This window comes from Capra hircus, chromosome 16 (assembly GCF_001704415.2).
Source record: "Capra hircus breed San Clemente chromosome 16, ASM170441v1, whole genome shotgun sequence".
NCBI classification, from domain to species: Eukaryota; Metazoa; Chordata; class Mammalia; order Artiodactyla; family Bovidae; genus Capra; species Capra hircus.
In genome coordinates, this window is record NC_030823.1 from 39,584,068 (window position 1) to 39,597,420 (window position 13,353).

The 13,353-nt window shown below is 45.9% G+C and overlaps 1 long non-coding RNA gene across 1 annotated transcript; it reads right to left on the reverse strand.

Moving 5' to 3' along the window:
• On the reverse strand, positions 562-12,273 carry LOC108637772. The gene is made up of 3 exons (XR_001919282.1): positions 10,867-12,273; positions 1,724-1,815; positions 562-600 (listed from the first exon to the last, which is right to left on the reverse strand). It is a non-coding gene; the product is annotated as an uncharacterized LOC108637772 (long non-coding RNA).

Genomic DNA, 13,353 nt, shown 5'->3' on the forward strand with positions numbered 1-13,353 from the left:
GATTGACGTGTGTACACTGTTTATACTATGTGTAAGACAGATGACTAATGAGAACCTACTGTGTAGCACAGGGAACTCTACTCAGTGCACTTTAGTGACCTAAATGGGAAGAAAATCCAAAAAAGAGGAGGTAAGCGTAAACACAGAGCTGACTCACTTCGCTGCACAGCAGAAACTATCACAACATTGTAAAGCAGCGATTGCTGTTGTTGTTGTTCAGTCACTAAATCATGTCCAACACTTTGCAAACCAGTGGATTGCAGCATGCCAGGCTTTCCTGTCCTTCACTATCTCCCGGCATTCCCTCACCCTCATGTCCATTGAGTCAGTGATGCCATCCAGCCATCTCACCCTCTGTCATCTCCTTCTCCTCCTGCCTTCAATCTTTCCCAGCATCAGGGTCTTTTCAAATGAGTCAGCTCTTCACATCAGGTGGCCAAAGTATTGGAGCTTCAGCTTCAGCATGAGTCCTTCCAATGAATATTTAGAGTGGAGTTCCTTTAGGATCGACTGGTTTGAACTTCTTGCAGTCCAAGGGACTCTCAAGAGTCTTCTCCAATTCTACAGTTCAAAAGCATCAATTCTTCAGCGCTCAGCCTTCTTTATGGTCCAGCAGGGGTGGGGGAACAAGAGAGGGAAAGGTCACCAATCAAGTGTCAAGCAGCCTCAGTGGTTTTACAACAGCTCAGAAAAGTGATTTATACAACCCTCCCTTTCAATCTGAGGAAGTGGAGGCACAGAGTGCTTATCTATCTAGCCCAAAGTTGTGTTGGGTTTTGTAGGGAAGAACCCTCTCCCCAGTACCACTACCAGGGGCAGCCAATGTTTACTCCACTCCAGCTCACTCTTGTCATCCTCATCACCCAGAGCAGTTGCAGCGAAGGTCCAGCCTCTCAGGGAGGCGGAGGGCTGGAGCCGGAAGGTAGGTCACCATAGCTGGATTTACAAACCTGTGGTTTTCTCTGGGTCCCAAAACTCCAGGACCAGCCCCAGCCCCTTCACCACCCCCAGCCATTCACCATTCAAATAAGATGAAATAGAAGCCCAATGTGATCCAAACAAAGTGTTTTTTATAAACTCATGAAAAGAGTCCTTATTAGAAAGGGCTTAGGTGGGAGGCAGGCATGGGGGCTGTGACAGGTCTGATCCTTCTGCAGGCTCCTGGCAAGCTGTGATCATTAGCAGATTTTGTTCTGGGTAGGCTCAGTGTCAGCTCCACATTATGGGATTTTATGGGATTTATGTGCAGAACTTTCCTACAAAGCCCGGTATTATAGGACGGATTAGAGAGCTCCAAGAAGCAAAGGTACTGGCTCCTCTGTCTTATTTTTTAACAGATTTTTTAAAAGAGGCCCACAGCCAGAGGCTCTGAAGCCTGACACCAGAACTCAAATATCCTGCTGACTTGAAAACACTAGTTTTGTACAAAAAAAGACCACTGGCTAGAGTTTTCTTAATATAAACTCATTCTAGAACATTGAGAATATGTAGAAAGACATAAAAGAAGATAAAATGACATGTGTGCTATGAGCCAGAGACAGTCACTGTGACTCTTCTCTGTTCCCTTTCTGCCTTCTTTCTGTGTATGCATACCTGCATGTGTGTTCACATGCATGTGTGTCTGTGTGTGTTTAGAGAGAGAAAGAAAAATGTCCCGAGTGAAAGAGAAATAAGCAGAGAAAATTGCTTTGAAGTAAAACTGAGCTAAATTTGAATTCCATACCTGCCACTCACAGGTCCCCTGACCTTGGCCAAGCTGCTTGATGTTCAATTCCACAGATGTACATGGGGAATATAGATCCTACCTCAAGGGAACTGTTTTGATTAAATGAGATTAAATTAAATGAATACAAAGCATTTAATATTCTGCCTGACACACAGTAAATCCCGACTGAATGGTAACTAAATAAATATGAACATGGACTTCAGAGTTTTTCTTTCCAAGAGTGGAATCATCCTGGCAACACAAATTTGTATCCTAACACTTTTAAGTTTTTTCTTTTTTTCTTTTTCAAATATAACTGTGGGAAAACAGACTTCTGTTCCCATTGAGCCAAAAAGAAAAAAAAAAAAAACCCAAAACAGTATAAACTTCCCAATCACACCCTGCTCTTTAGGCTAACTTTTTGAATAACTTTATTTATTTATTTATTGTGGCTGCCCTGGGTCCACACTGCTGTGCGAGCTGTCTCTCGTGTTGAGCAGGAGCTACTCTATAGTTGCGGTGCACAGGCTTCCCAGGCAGTGGCTTCTCTTGCTACAGCGCTCAGCTCAGGGACATGGGCTCGGTTGCTTCGCAGCACGTGGGATCTTTCCCGACCAGAGATCCATCCCGTGTCCCCTGCATTGGCAGGCAGATTCTTAACTGCTGGACCACCAGGGAAGTCCCTAGGCCAAATTTTTCATGATGAGGTATATTGTCGATATTGGGCTTCCCAGGCGGCACTGGTGGTAGAGAATCAGCCTACCAGTGCAGGAGACATAAGAGATGTCAGTTCAATCCCTGGGTTGGGAAGATCCCCTGGAGGAGGGCTTGGGCAGGCAACCCACTCCAGTATTCTTGCCTGGAGAATCCAACGGACAGAGGAGCTTGGTGGGCTACAGTCCATGGGGTCACAAAAAGTTGGACACGACTGAAGCAACTTAGTGTGCACATGTGCGCATGCACACACACACACACAGAGTCAATAGTGTGCACATGTGTGCATGCACACACACACAGTCAATAGTGTGCACATGTGCACATGCACACACACACAGTCAATAGTGTGCACATGTGCGCATGCACACACAAACACAGTCAATAGTGTGCACATGTGCGCATGCACACACACACAGTCAATAGTGTGCACATGTGCGCATGCACACACACACACAGTCAATAGTGTGCACATGTGCACATGCACACACACAGAGTCAATATTGTGGACATGTGCACATGCACACACACACACAGAGTCAATAGTGTGCACATGTGCACATGCACACACACACACAGTCAATAGTGTGCACATGTGCACATGCACACACACACACAGTCAATAGTGTGCACATGTGCACATGTACACACACACAGTCAATAGTGTGCACATGTGTGCATGCACACACACACAGAGTCAATAGTGTGCACATGTGCGCATGCACACACACACACAGAGTCAATAGTGTGCACATGTGCACATGCACACACACAGAGTCAATATTGTGGACATGTGCACATGCACACACACACACAGTCAATAGTGTGCACATGTGCACATGCAGACACACAGTCAATAGTGTGCACATGTGCGCATGCACACACACACACAGAGTCAATAGTGTGCACATGTGCACATGCACACACACAGAGTCAATATTGTGGACATGTGCACATGCACACACACACACAGTCAATAGTGTGCACATGTGCGCATGCACACACACACACAGTCAATAGTGCGCACATGTGCGCATGCACACACACACACAGAGTGAATAGTGTGCACATGTGTACATGCACACACACACACACAGAATCAATATTGTGCATATGTTTGGGAAGATTTAAAAAAAATTTTTGACAATACCCAAGGTATGCGGGACTGTAGTTCCCCAACCAGTGATCACACCCTCGACTCCTGCCTTGGAAATACAGTCTTAACCACTGGACCATCAGGGAAACCCTGCTTTGCAAGCTTTATTTTTTATCTTTTCCTTCTAACTGACCATTCAGCATATGCTGAGCAAGCATCTGACTGAAGCTACAGATTCTCAACATCCAGAAGATTAGATTATTTAGTCTATGTCCCAGCAACACTTAAAACCACATGATATGGACAAATTACTCCTCTGGGCCTCTGTTTTCTCATCTGTTAAATGGGGATGCGATGACGACACCCTCACCCCAGCAGGTGGCTGTGACAGCTACACCAAGGAATCTGCATGAGGCAGGAGACCTGGTGCCTACTAAGTGTTCAGCAAAAGTTAAAATGATAATACATATTCTAAGTTTCCTACATTTGAGGGACAGAATCCACAGGTCCAAGGTCGACACACCAGGAGGCTGGCCCTCTTCAGGCGCTCCTTCTGACCAGAGCTTTTGGAGTGCGGTGGCTGAGGAGAAGCCATCACCACCCCGCCTCGGGGCTGAGTCAGGGGTCAGGGTTCCTGTCGCACCGTGTAGGCCTCTGCACCGCCTCCTGGCCTTCAGTGGCAGGGGCACTTCTCATGCAGAGCACTCCCCACAGCTCCATGAATGGAGATTGGCTCCAGAATAAAGGACATTTAAGACGGCAGAGTAGAAGGGCGTGCACTCATCTTCTCCTGCAACAAGTCCAAACTTACAACTTGCTGCTGAACAACCATTGACAGGAGAAAGTTGGATCCCACCAAAATAAGGTACCCCACGTCCAAGAGCAAAGGAGAGGCCCCAGCAAGACAGTGCTGTGCTAAGTCACTTTAGTCGTATCTGACTCTTTGTGACTCCATGGACTGTAGCTGATCAGGCTTCTTTGTCCATGGGGTTTTCCAGGCAAGAATACTGGAGTGGGTTGTCACTTCCTCCTCCAGGGGATCTTCCCAACCCAGGGATTGAATCAGTGTCTCTTAGTTCTCCTGCGTTGGCAGCCAGGTTCTTTACCATTAGTGCCACCTGGCAAGCCTCACAGCAAGACAGTAGGAAGGACGAAATCTTGTTAAGAATCAAACCCCATACCCACCAGAGATGCTCAGAGGGCTCAAACAAAACCTTGTGCACACCAGGAGCCTCCAAGAGACGGCGCTAGACCTGCTCTTGAGTGTTTGAGTTCTTCTGAGGAGGTATGGGCCAGCAGTGGCCTGCCACAGGGGTAGGGGCTCTGGGTGCAGCAGACTCAGGTGTGGCATAAGCTCTCTTGGAGGAGGTCGCCATTAACCCCCTCACAGTGACAGTAGAACTTGCACAGGACTGGGGAAACAGACTCTTAGAGGGCACAAACAAAACCTTGTGCACACCAGGACCCAGGAGAAAGGACCAGTGACCCCACAGAGACTGACCCAGACTTGCCCTTGAGTGTCCAGGAGTCTGCAGGGGAGGCAGAGGTAAGCAGCAGCCTGGTGCAGGGTCGGGGGAAGGAGGTCAACATTATCTTCATTACCTCCACCATAGTTTGGCCTCAGGTCAAAAAACAGGGAGGGAACACAGCCCCATCTGTCAACAGAAAATTGGATTAAAGATTTACTGAGCATAGCCCTGCCCATCAGAACAGGACCCAGTTTCCCCCTCAGTCAGTCTCTCCCATCAGGAAGCTTCCATAAGCCTGTTATCCTTATCCATCAGAGGGCAGACAGAATGAAAACCACAATCACAGAAAGATAATCAAACTGATTACATGGACTGCAGCCTTGTCTAACGCAATGAAACCATGAGCCATGCCATGTAGGGCCACCCAAGATGGTCATGGTGGAGAGTTCTGACAAAATGTGGCCCACTGGAGAAGGAATGGCAAACCACTTCACTATTCTTGCCTTGAGAACCCCATGAACAGTACGAAAAGGCAAAAATATAGGACACTGAAAGATGAACTCCCCAGGTCAATAGGTGCCCAATATGCTATTGGAGAACAGTGGAGAAATAACTCCAGAAATAATGAAGAGACGAAGTCAAAGCAAAAACAATGCCCAGTTGTGGATGTGACAGGTGATGGAAGTAAAGTCCAATGCTGTAAAGACACTATTGCATAGGAATCTGGAATGTTAGGTCCATGAATCAAGGTAAATTGGAAGTGGTCAAACAGGAGATGGCAAGAGTGAACATTGACATTTTAGGGATCAGTGAACTAAAATGGACTGGAATGGATGAATTTAACTCAGATGACCATTGTATCTACTACTGTGGGCAAGAATCCCTTAGAAGAAATGGAGTAGCCCTCATAGTTAACAAAAGAGTCTGAAATGAGTTACTCTGGTGCAATCTCAAAAACGACAGAATGATCTCTCTTCATTTCCAAAGCAAACCATTCAATATCACAGTAATCCAAGTCTATGCCTCAACCAGTAATGCTGAAGAAGCTGAAATTGAATGATTCTATGAAGACCTACAAGACCTTCTAGCCAAAAAAAAAACACCCAAAAAAGTTGTCCTTTTCATCACAGGGGACTAGAATGCAAAAGTAGGAAGTCAAGAAACACCTGGAGTAACAGGGAAATTTGGCCTTGGAATGCGGAATAAAGCAGGGCAAAGGCTAAAAGAGTTTTGCCAAGAGACCACACTGGTCATAGCAAACACCTGCTTCCAGCAACACAAGAGAAGACTCTACACATGGACATCACCAGATGGTCAATACCAAAATCAGATTGATTATTTTCTTTGCGGCCAAAAATGGAGAAGCTCTATACAGTCAGCAAAAACAAGATGGGGAGTTGACTGTGGCTCAGAGCATGAACTCTTGATTGCCAAATTCAGACTTAAATTGAAGAAAGTAGGGAAAACCTCTAGACCATTCAGGTATGACCTAAATCAAATCCCTTATGATTATACAGTGGAAGTGACAAATAGATTCAAGGGATTAGATCTGATAGACAGAGTGCCTGAAGAACTATGGACAGAGGTTCCTGACATTGTACAGAAGGCAGGGATCAAGACCATCCCCAAGAAAAAGAAATGCAAAAAGCCAAAATGGTTGTCTGAGGAGGCCTTACAAATAGCTGAGAAAAGAAGAGAAGTGAAAGGCAAAGGAGGAAAGGAAAGACATACCTATTTAAGTACAGAGTTCCAAATAATAGTAAGGAGAGATAATAAAATGATCATTGATCAATGCAAAGAAATAGAGGAAAACAATAGAATGGGAAGACTAGAGATCTCTTTAAGAAAATTAAATATACCAAGGGAAATTTTCATGCAAAGATGGGCACAATAAAGGACAGAAATGGTATGGACCTAACAGAAGCAGAAAATGTTAAGTAAAGGTGGCAAGAATACACAGAAGAACTATACAAAAAAAGACCTTCATGACCCAGATAACCACAATGATATGATCACTCACCTAGAGCCAGACAACCTGGAATGTGAAGTCAAGTGGGCCTTAAGAAGCATCACTACAAAGAAAGTTAGTTGAGGTGATGAAATTCCAGTTGAGCTATTTCAAATCTTAAAAGATGATGCTGTGAAAGTGCTGCACTCAATACACCAGCAAATTTGGAAAACAGAGCAGTGGCCACAAGACTGAAAAGGTCAGTTTTCATTCCAATCCCCAAAAAAGGCAATGCCAAAGAATGCTCAAACTACTACACAATTGCACTCATCTAACATGCTAGCAAAGTAATGCTCAAAATCCTCCAAGCCAGGCTTTGACAGTGCATAAGCCATGAACTTCCAGATGTTCAAGCTGGATTTAGAAAAGGCAGAGGAACCAGAGATCAAATTGCCAACATCCACTGGATCATTGAAAAAGCAAGAGAGTTCCAGATAAACATCTGCTTTACTGACTACACCAAAGCCTTTGACTGTGTGGATCACAACAAACTGGAAAATTCTTCAAGAGATGGGAATACCAGACCACCTGACCTGCCTCCTGAGAAACCTAGTTGCAGGTCAGGAAGCAATAGTTAGAACTGGACGTGGAACAACAGACTGGTTCCAAATAGGAAAAGGAGCACATCAAGGCTGTATATTGTCACCCTGCTTATTTAACTTATATTCAGAGTACATCACACAAAATGCTGGGCTAGATGAAGCACAAGCTGGAATCAAGATTGCCAGGAGAAATATCAATAACCTCAGATACGCAGATAACACAACCTTTATGGCAGAAAGTGAAGACGAACTAAAGAGCCTCTTGATGAAAGTGAAAGAGGAGAGTGAAAAGTCTGGCTTATAACTCAGCATTCAGAAAACTAAGATCATGGCATCCAGTCCCTTTACTTCATGGAAAATAGACTGAGAACAATGGAAACAGTGAGAGACTTTATTTTCTTGGGCTCCAAAATCACTGCAGATGGTGACTGCAGCCATGAAATTAAAAGACGCTTGCTCCTTGGAAGAAAAGCTATGACCAACCTAGACAGCATATTAGAAAGCAGAGACATTACTTTGCCAACAAATGTCTGTCTAGTCAAAGTTAGGGCTTTTCAGTAGTCATGTATGGATGTGAGAGTTAGACTATAAAGAAAGCTGAGTGCCGAAGAATTGATGATTTTGAACTGTGATATTGGAGAAGACTCTTGACAGTCCCTTGGACTACAACGAGATCCAACCAGTCCATCCTAACAGAAATCAGTCCTGAATATTCGTTGGAAGGACTGATGCTGAAGCTGAAGCTCCAATACTTTGGCCACCTGATGTGAAAAACCGACTCATTGGAAAAGACCCTGATGCTGGGAAAGATTGAAGGTGGGAGGGGAAGGGGACAACAGATGGTTGGATGGCATCACTGATTCAATGGACACGAGTTTGAGTAAGCTCTGCGAGTTGGTGACGGATGGGTGTCACAATGAGTCAGACTCGACTGAGTGACTAAACGGAACTAAATCTTCAGACTGAGCTTCCCAGGTGGCGGTAGTGGTGAAGAACCTGCCTGCCAATGCAAGGGACACAAGAAATGCGGATGCGATCCCTGGGTTGGGAAGATCCCCCAGGGGAGGGCATGGCAACCCACTCCTCAGAATCCCATGGACAGAGGAGCCCGGCGGGCTATAGTCCATAGGGACTGAAGCGACTTAGCACACACACACATATACTCAATCTTCTGGTAGTAAATAGATATACTTCCATTTGTTTGTTTTCTACTTGTTTTTATAAACTAATCAGGGCAGCATGCAATAGGTCACTGAAATAATTGCCCAAGCAGGGATTTTCAGCCGCAGAGCTAGGGCTGTCAGCATCCTCTCTGTGCAAATCTGCCTCCTGGGAGACAGCAGACCAGACACAGCAAAGGAACCAGAGGTCCTGCGAGTCTGGACACATGTGCAAAGCCAGGGGCCCTCTCCTCTCTCTCCCCACCTGAAAACAGGATCTGAGCTTTCTTTGTCACATTTGGATGTCCTCAGGATAAATGGCAGAGACATAATAAACCTCGAAGGAGTTTCGTTGCTGAGAGAGAATGAAGGGTAGTCACCAGGTTCCTGACTTAGACCCTGCAGGGTTTGCCTTCTGCTGGGATGTTTATCAGCCTGTGGTCTCAGGTGACTTAACACTTGGGGTCTCCATGCCCTACATGATGGGACTGAATGAGCCAGAAATAGCACCAGGGTGTGACAGACACTCAGCAAACGTCCCTGAGTTGTGATGACTTCCATCTATCACTAGACTCTCATGTCTTAATGGGCATTTTTTTTAAGTTTTAAAAATAACGTTTATTTCTTAAAAGTTAACATGTGCATAATAGGAAACCAAAAAACACAAGAAGCAAAAAACAAAGTCATTTATAATCACAAGAAGTTTACCATTTGATGTGTCCTTCTAGGTCTCATTTGTGTATTTTCACAACTAAGCACCCATTTGTATGTAATTAAGGTCACACAGGTACGTATCATGCTGTTTCACACATCATGAATATTTACCACTTCAAAGTCCCAAAGCTATGAGTATTTTGATAACCAAGAATACATGATACCAACTCAATCTGGAAGGAAAAAAAATTTTTAATTTAAAAACAATTTTTCAGTAATACCTTGATCCAATACACTGAATTATTTTATACTTTGTGTTTACTATTATTTACTGAATTGACTTTGCTTTCACTTATTTAAAGAAATTTTAATTACTTCTTATAAATATTGAACTTTGCTTTCCTCCTAATGAAAAAAAATCAGTGAACTTGGTTTCTCCAATGGCCCTCTACTTCTTTACAGTGGATGTTAACTTGGGTCAGTCCCTGTGAATACACTTCCAGAAAGAGGCCAAAAACACAGATTCTGCTGAGGCTCACACCTCATTTATTTTTGGAGTCCTGAGAGATTGGTGTTTGCTTGATGGTGGTGGAAGTAGTCAACTACAGTCTACAGACAGGGTCTGGCCCCTACCTTTTTTGTGTGCTCCCTGCAAGTCTAAGAATAGCCTTACATTATTAAATGGCTGGAAATTAATCAAAACAAGAATACTTTGTGAAGGTATGTGAAATTCAAATTTCAGTGTCCATAGACTTCCCTGGTGGTCTAGTGGTTAAGAATCTGCAGGGGATATGGATTCGATCCCTGGTTCAGGAAGATTCCACATGCCACGAGTCAGCTAAGCCCATGAGCTGCAACTACCAAGCCCGAGTGTTGCAACTACGGAAGTCTGCATGCCTAGAGCCTGTGCTCCACAACAAGAGAAGCCGCCGCAATAAGCAGCCCAAGCACTGCAACAAAGGGTAGCCCCTGCTTGCCGCAACTAGAGAAAGACCCAGCGCAACCAAAAATAAATAAACATTTTTTTTAAATATAGTTTTATTGGAACACAGCCATGCTCACTAGAAAGGGTATATTATAGCTCCTTACATGTTGTCTATTTACCTGAAAGGAACTATAATACATATAACATATTTATTATTGCATTATTATACACACATATACATTATTTGTATAATACACATTGTACATATAATATACATGATATATATAATAGTATGTATAGTAAAAGCTATTTACATACTATCTATTTACACATCATCTATTTACATATTGTTTATATCTACATATCATCTATTGCTACCACAGCAGATTTGATATTACAACAGATGTTTTATGTTCTGCAAAGCTCTTTACAAAAAAGGTTCAACAACTGCTGGCCCAGGGTAAGGAGTTAGCATTCCTAAGGCTCTGGTTCCAGGGAAGAATTTTTACGCATCGGCCACTCAGTTACCCTCGCCTTTTTTACGTCCCCCACCTCCTGCCCCAGACAGGGTTAACATGGATAACCCCACTCACCCTAGATAGCGTGTTCTTTGGGGACATGAAACCAGGAAGAAGAACACCTAATGGGCGCCCTCTTCTTGCCAGACATCGGCCCACTTAAAGACGCGATCTCACTCACAGACCTAGAGAACGAACTTGCTGGGGAGGAAAAATGCAGGGGGAAAGGGATAGGGAGTTTGGAATGGACTTGTACACACTGTTGTATTTAGGGAACTCACCTCAATGCTATGTGGCAGCCTGGATGGAAGGGGACTTTGGGGGAGAATGGGTACATGTGTAAGCATATATATTCCTGAATCCCTTCCCTGTTCACCTGAAACTGTCATAACATTGTCTGTTAATTGGCTATACCCCAATACAAAATAAAAAATTTAAAAAACAAAGACATCATCCAGTGGGTGGCAAAATTCCCATTTCAAGGATGACAACACCGAGGCTCAGAAAGGGAAATAATCTGCCCTAACTTGCACAGCTAATAAGTGGCATAGCCTGGATTGGAACACAGCCTTGCCACGGCCAGAACCATCCTGACAACAATACCCACACCCTGGTTTAGAATCATTTGACCAAGCAGAAGGCAGAAGGAGGCAGGTGATGACTGCTGGCCCCCCCCCCACCTCCCCACTCCCACCCTTACCCTCACCCCAGGCCTCCACCCGAGCTCTCTTGGGTTACACCCCATCCACCCCACCCCAGCAGTGTTCCTGCCACATTCCCAGCCTTGGCCCTCGCCTGCATTTCCACCCAACCCTGGCAGCCAGAATAAACATGGCCTGCCCCAGCATCCACTCACACGGAGCCCGAGAGCCCACCTCCCTGGACCACAGCCTGGGATTCGGGACAGTGATGCAAAGGACAGCCTGCAGGTGTGTGCGGACAGCGGCCCTGGACCGGCCAGGAGGCGTGCGTCCACGGACAACACTCGCCTGTGTAGGGTGGTTTTCCTGGACTGAAACGGGCCATTCTATCTGCTTTTTTTTTTAATATATCCTCTCCTATTAGCCAGGCCTCGCCAAGGAGAAAAGGGGCCCTCTTGGCACACGTTCTGCGTTAGAAAGAGGAGGTATTTTATGAGGTCCCCAGCCTCTGCAGACTGTGTGTCCCCTCCCCACAGAGAGTCTCGACTGCCAAAAGCCTGCTTCCCACTCTGGGCCTCCTCTGGCCAGGCAGACAGCAGCCAGTTCCTGGCCTCCTGAGACTGTCCCCATGAGGTGCCCCCCGAGGCAGCCCATCTTAAACTTCATGGAATACTGGTTTCCGCTCGACCAGAGGTTCTTCAGTCCAACTCCTCAGTCAGCACTGCCAGCCAGCTGTTCTGCCTGGGGCAAAGTCTCCAGTCGTCAAAGAGAGCCGTGTGTGTGTGTGTGTGTGTGTGTGTGTGTGTGTGTGTGACTGTGTGTGTCTCCATGGGAGTGTGTGCATCTGTGTGTGTCTGTAGGTGTCTACTTGGATATGTCTGTGTGCGTGTTTATCTTTGTGTCTGTGCAAGATTGTGTCTGTGTATGTATTGGTATGTGTCTGTGTGTGTCTCCATTTGAGTGTGTGTATGTGAGTGCGTCTGTGTGTGTCTATTTGAATATGTCTCTTGTTTATCTTTGTGTCTGTGTGTGTGTTTGTACGTGTCTGTGTGTGTCTCTGTGCAGGCGTGTCTGCATGTCTGTGTGTGTGTCTGTGATTCTTTGTGTGTTTGTGTATTAGTGTGTCTGTGTGTGTCTCTGTGTGGGTGCGTGTTTATCTTTGTGTCTGAATGCCTGTGTGTGTCTCTGTATATGTGTGTCTGTGTGTCCACGCATCCATGCACCAAGTTACAGTTTGTGAAGCCTTGCTTAGAGGCGTGTCCCTCGCAGAGCAGGGACTTCCCGGAAGGTCCCCGCACTAGGCACCCGTGACAGCAGAGCTCCCAGGTGTCACTGTCGGCCAGGCCGTTACCTGGCACCTGGAGCCACCTCACACCTGAGCATCCCACAACCTGCTCACCAGTCACCCTGCACCCGCTCGTGGTTCCCCGCAGGCTGTTCCAGATGCGGCCTCTAAAACACAGGGCCCATCACGTCTCTCTCTGTCCCGTCACACTGAAAATGGAAACTGCGGTCACCCTTACACTAGGGGACCTGACTCAGCGCTCCTCAGACGTTCACAAAAAGGACGTGGGGTCACCGTAAGTAAAACGCAGAATCTCTTTGGGAGGTCTGGGGTGGAGCCTGGGAATCTGCGCTTCCCACGAGCACCCAGGCAACACCAGGCTGCAGGTCTAGAAACTCAGTGAGCACGGAGACCTCTGGTGAGCTACCCTGCCCGCCCCTCCCCCGGGGCTGCTCCTGCCCAGCAGGCATCCTTCAGTCACAGAAATTCTCTTCACTCAGATTTCCCTGGGGTTCACTCCTCACTCCTATAGGGTCTCTGCCCCTACACCGCTTCAGAGTGGCTTTCCCAGCCACCCCGTGAACAGCTGGCGAACTCCTGCATCTGCCTGTTCCCAACCCATCCTCTCCTCTGTCT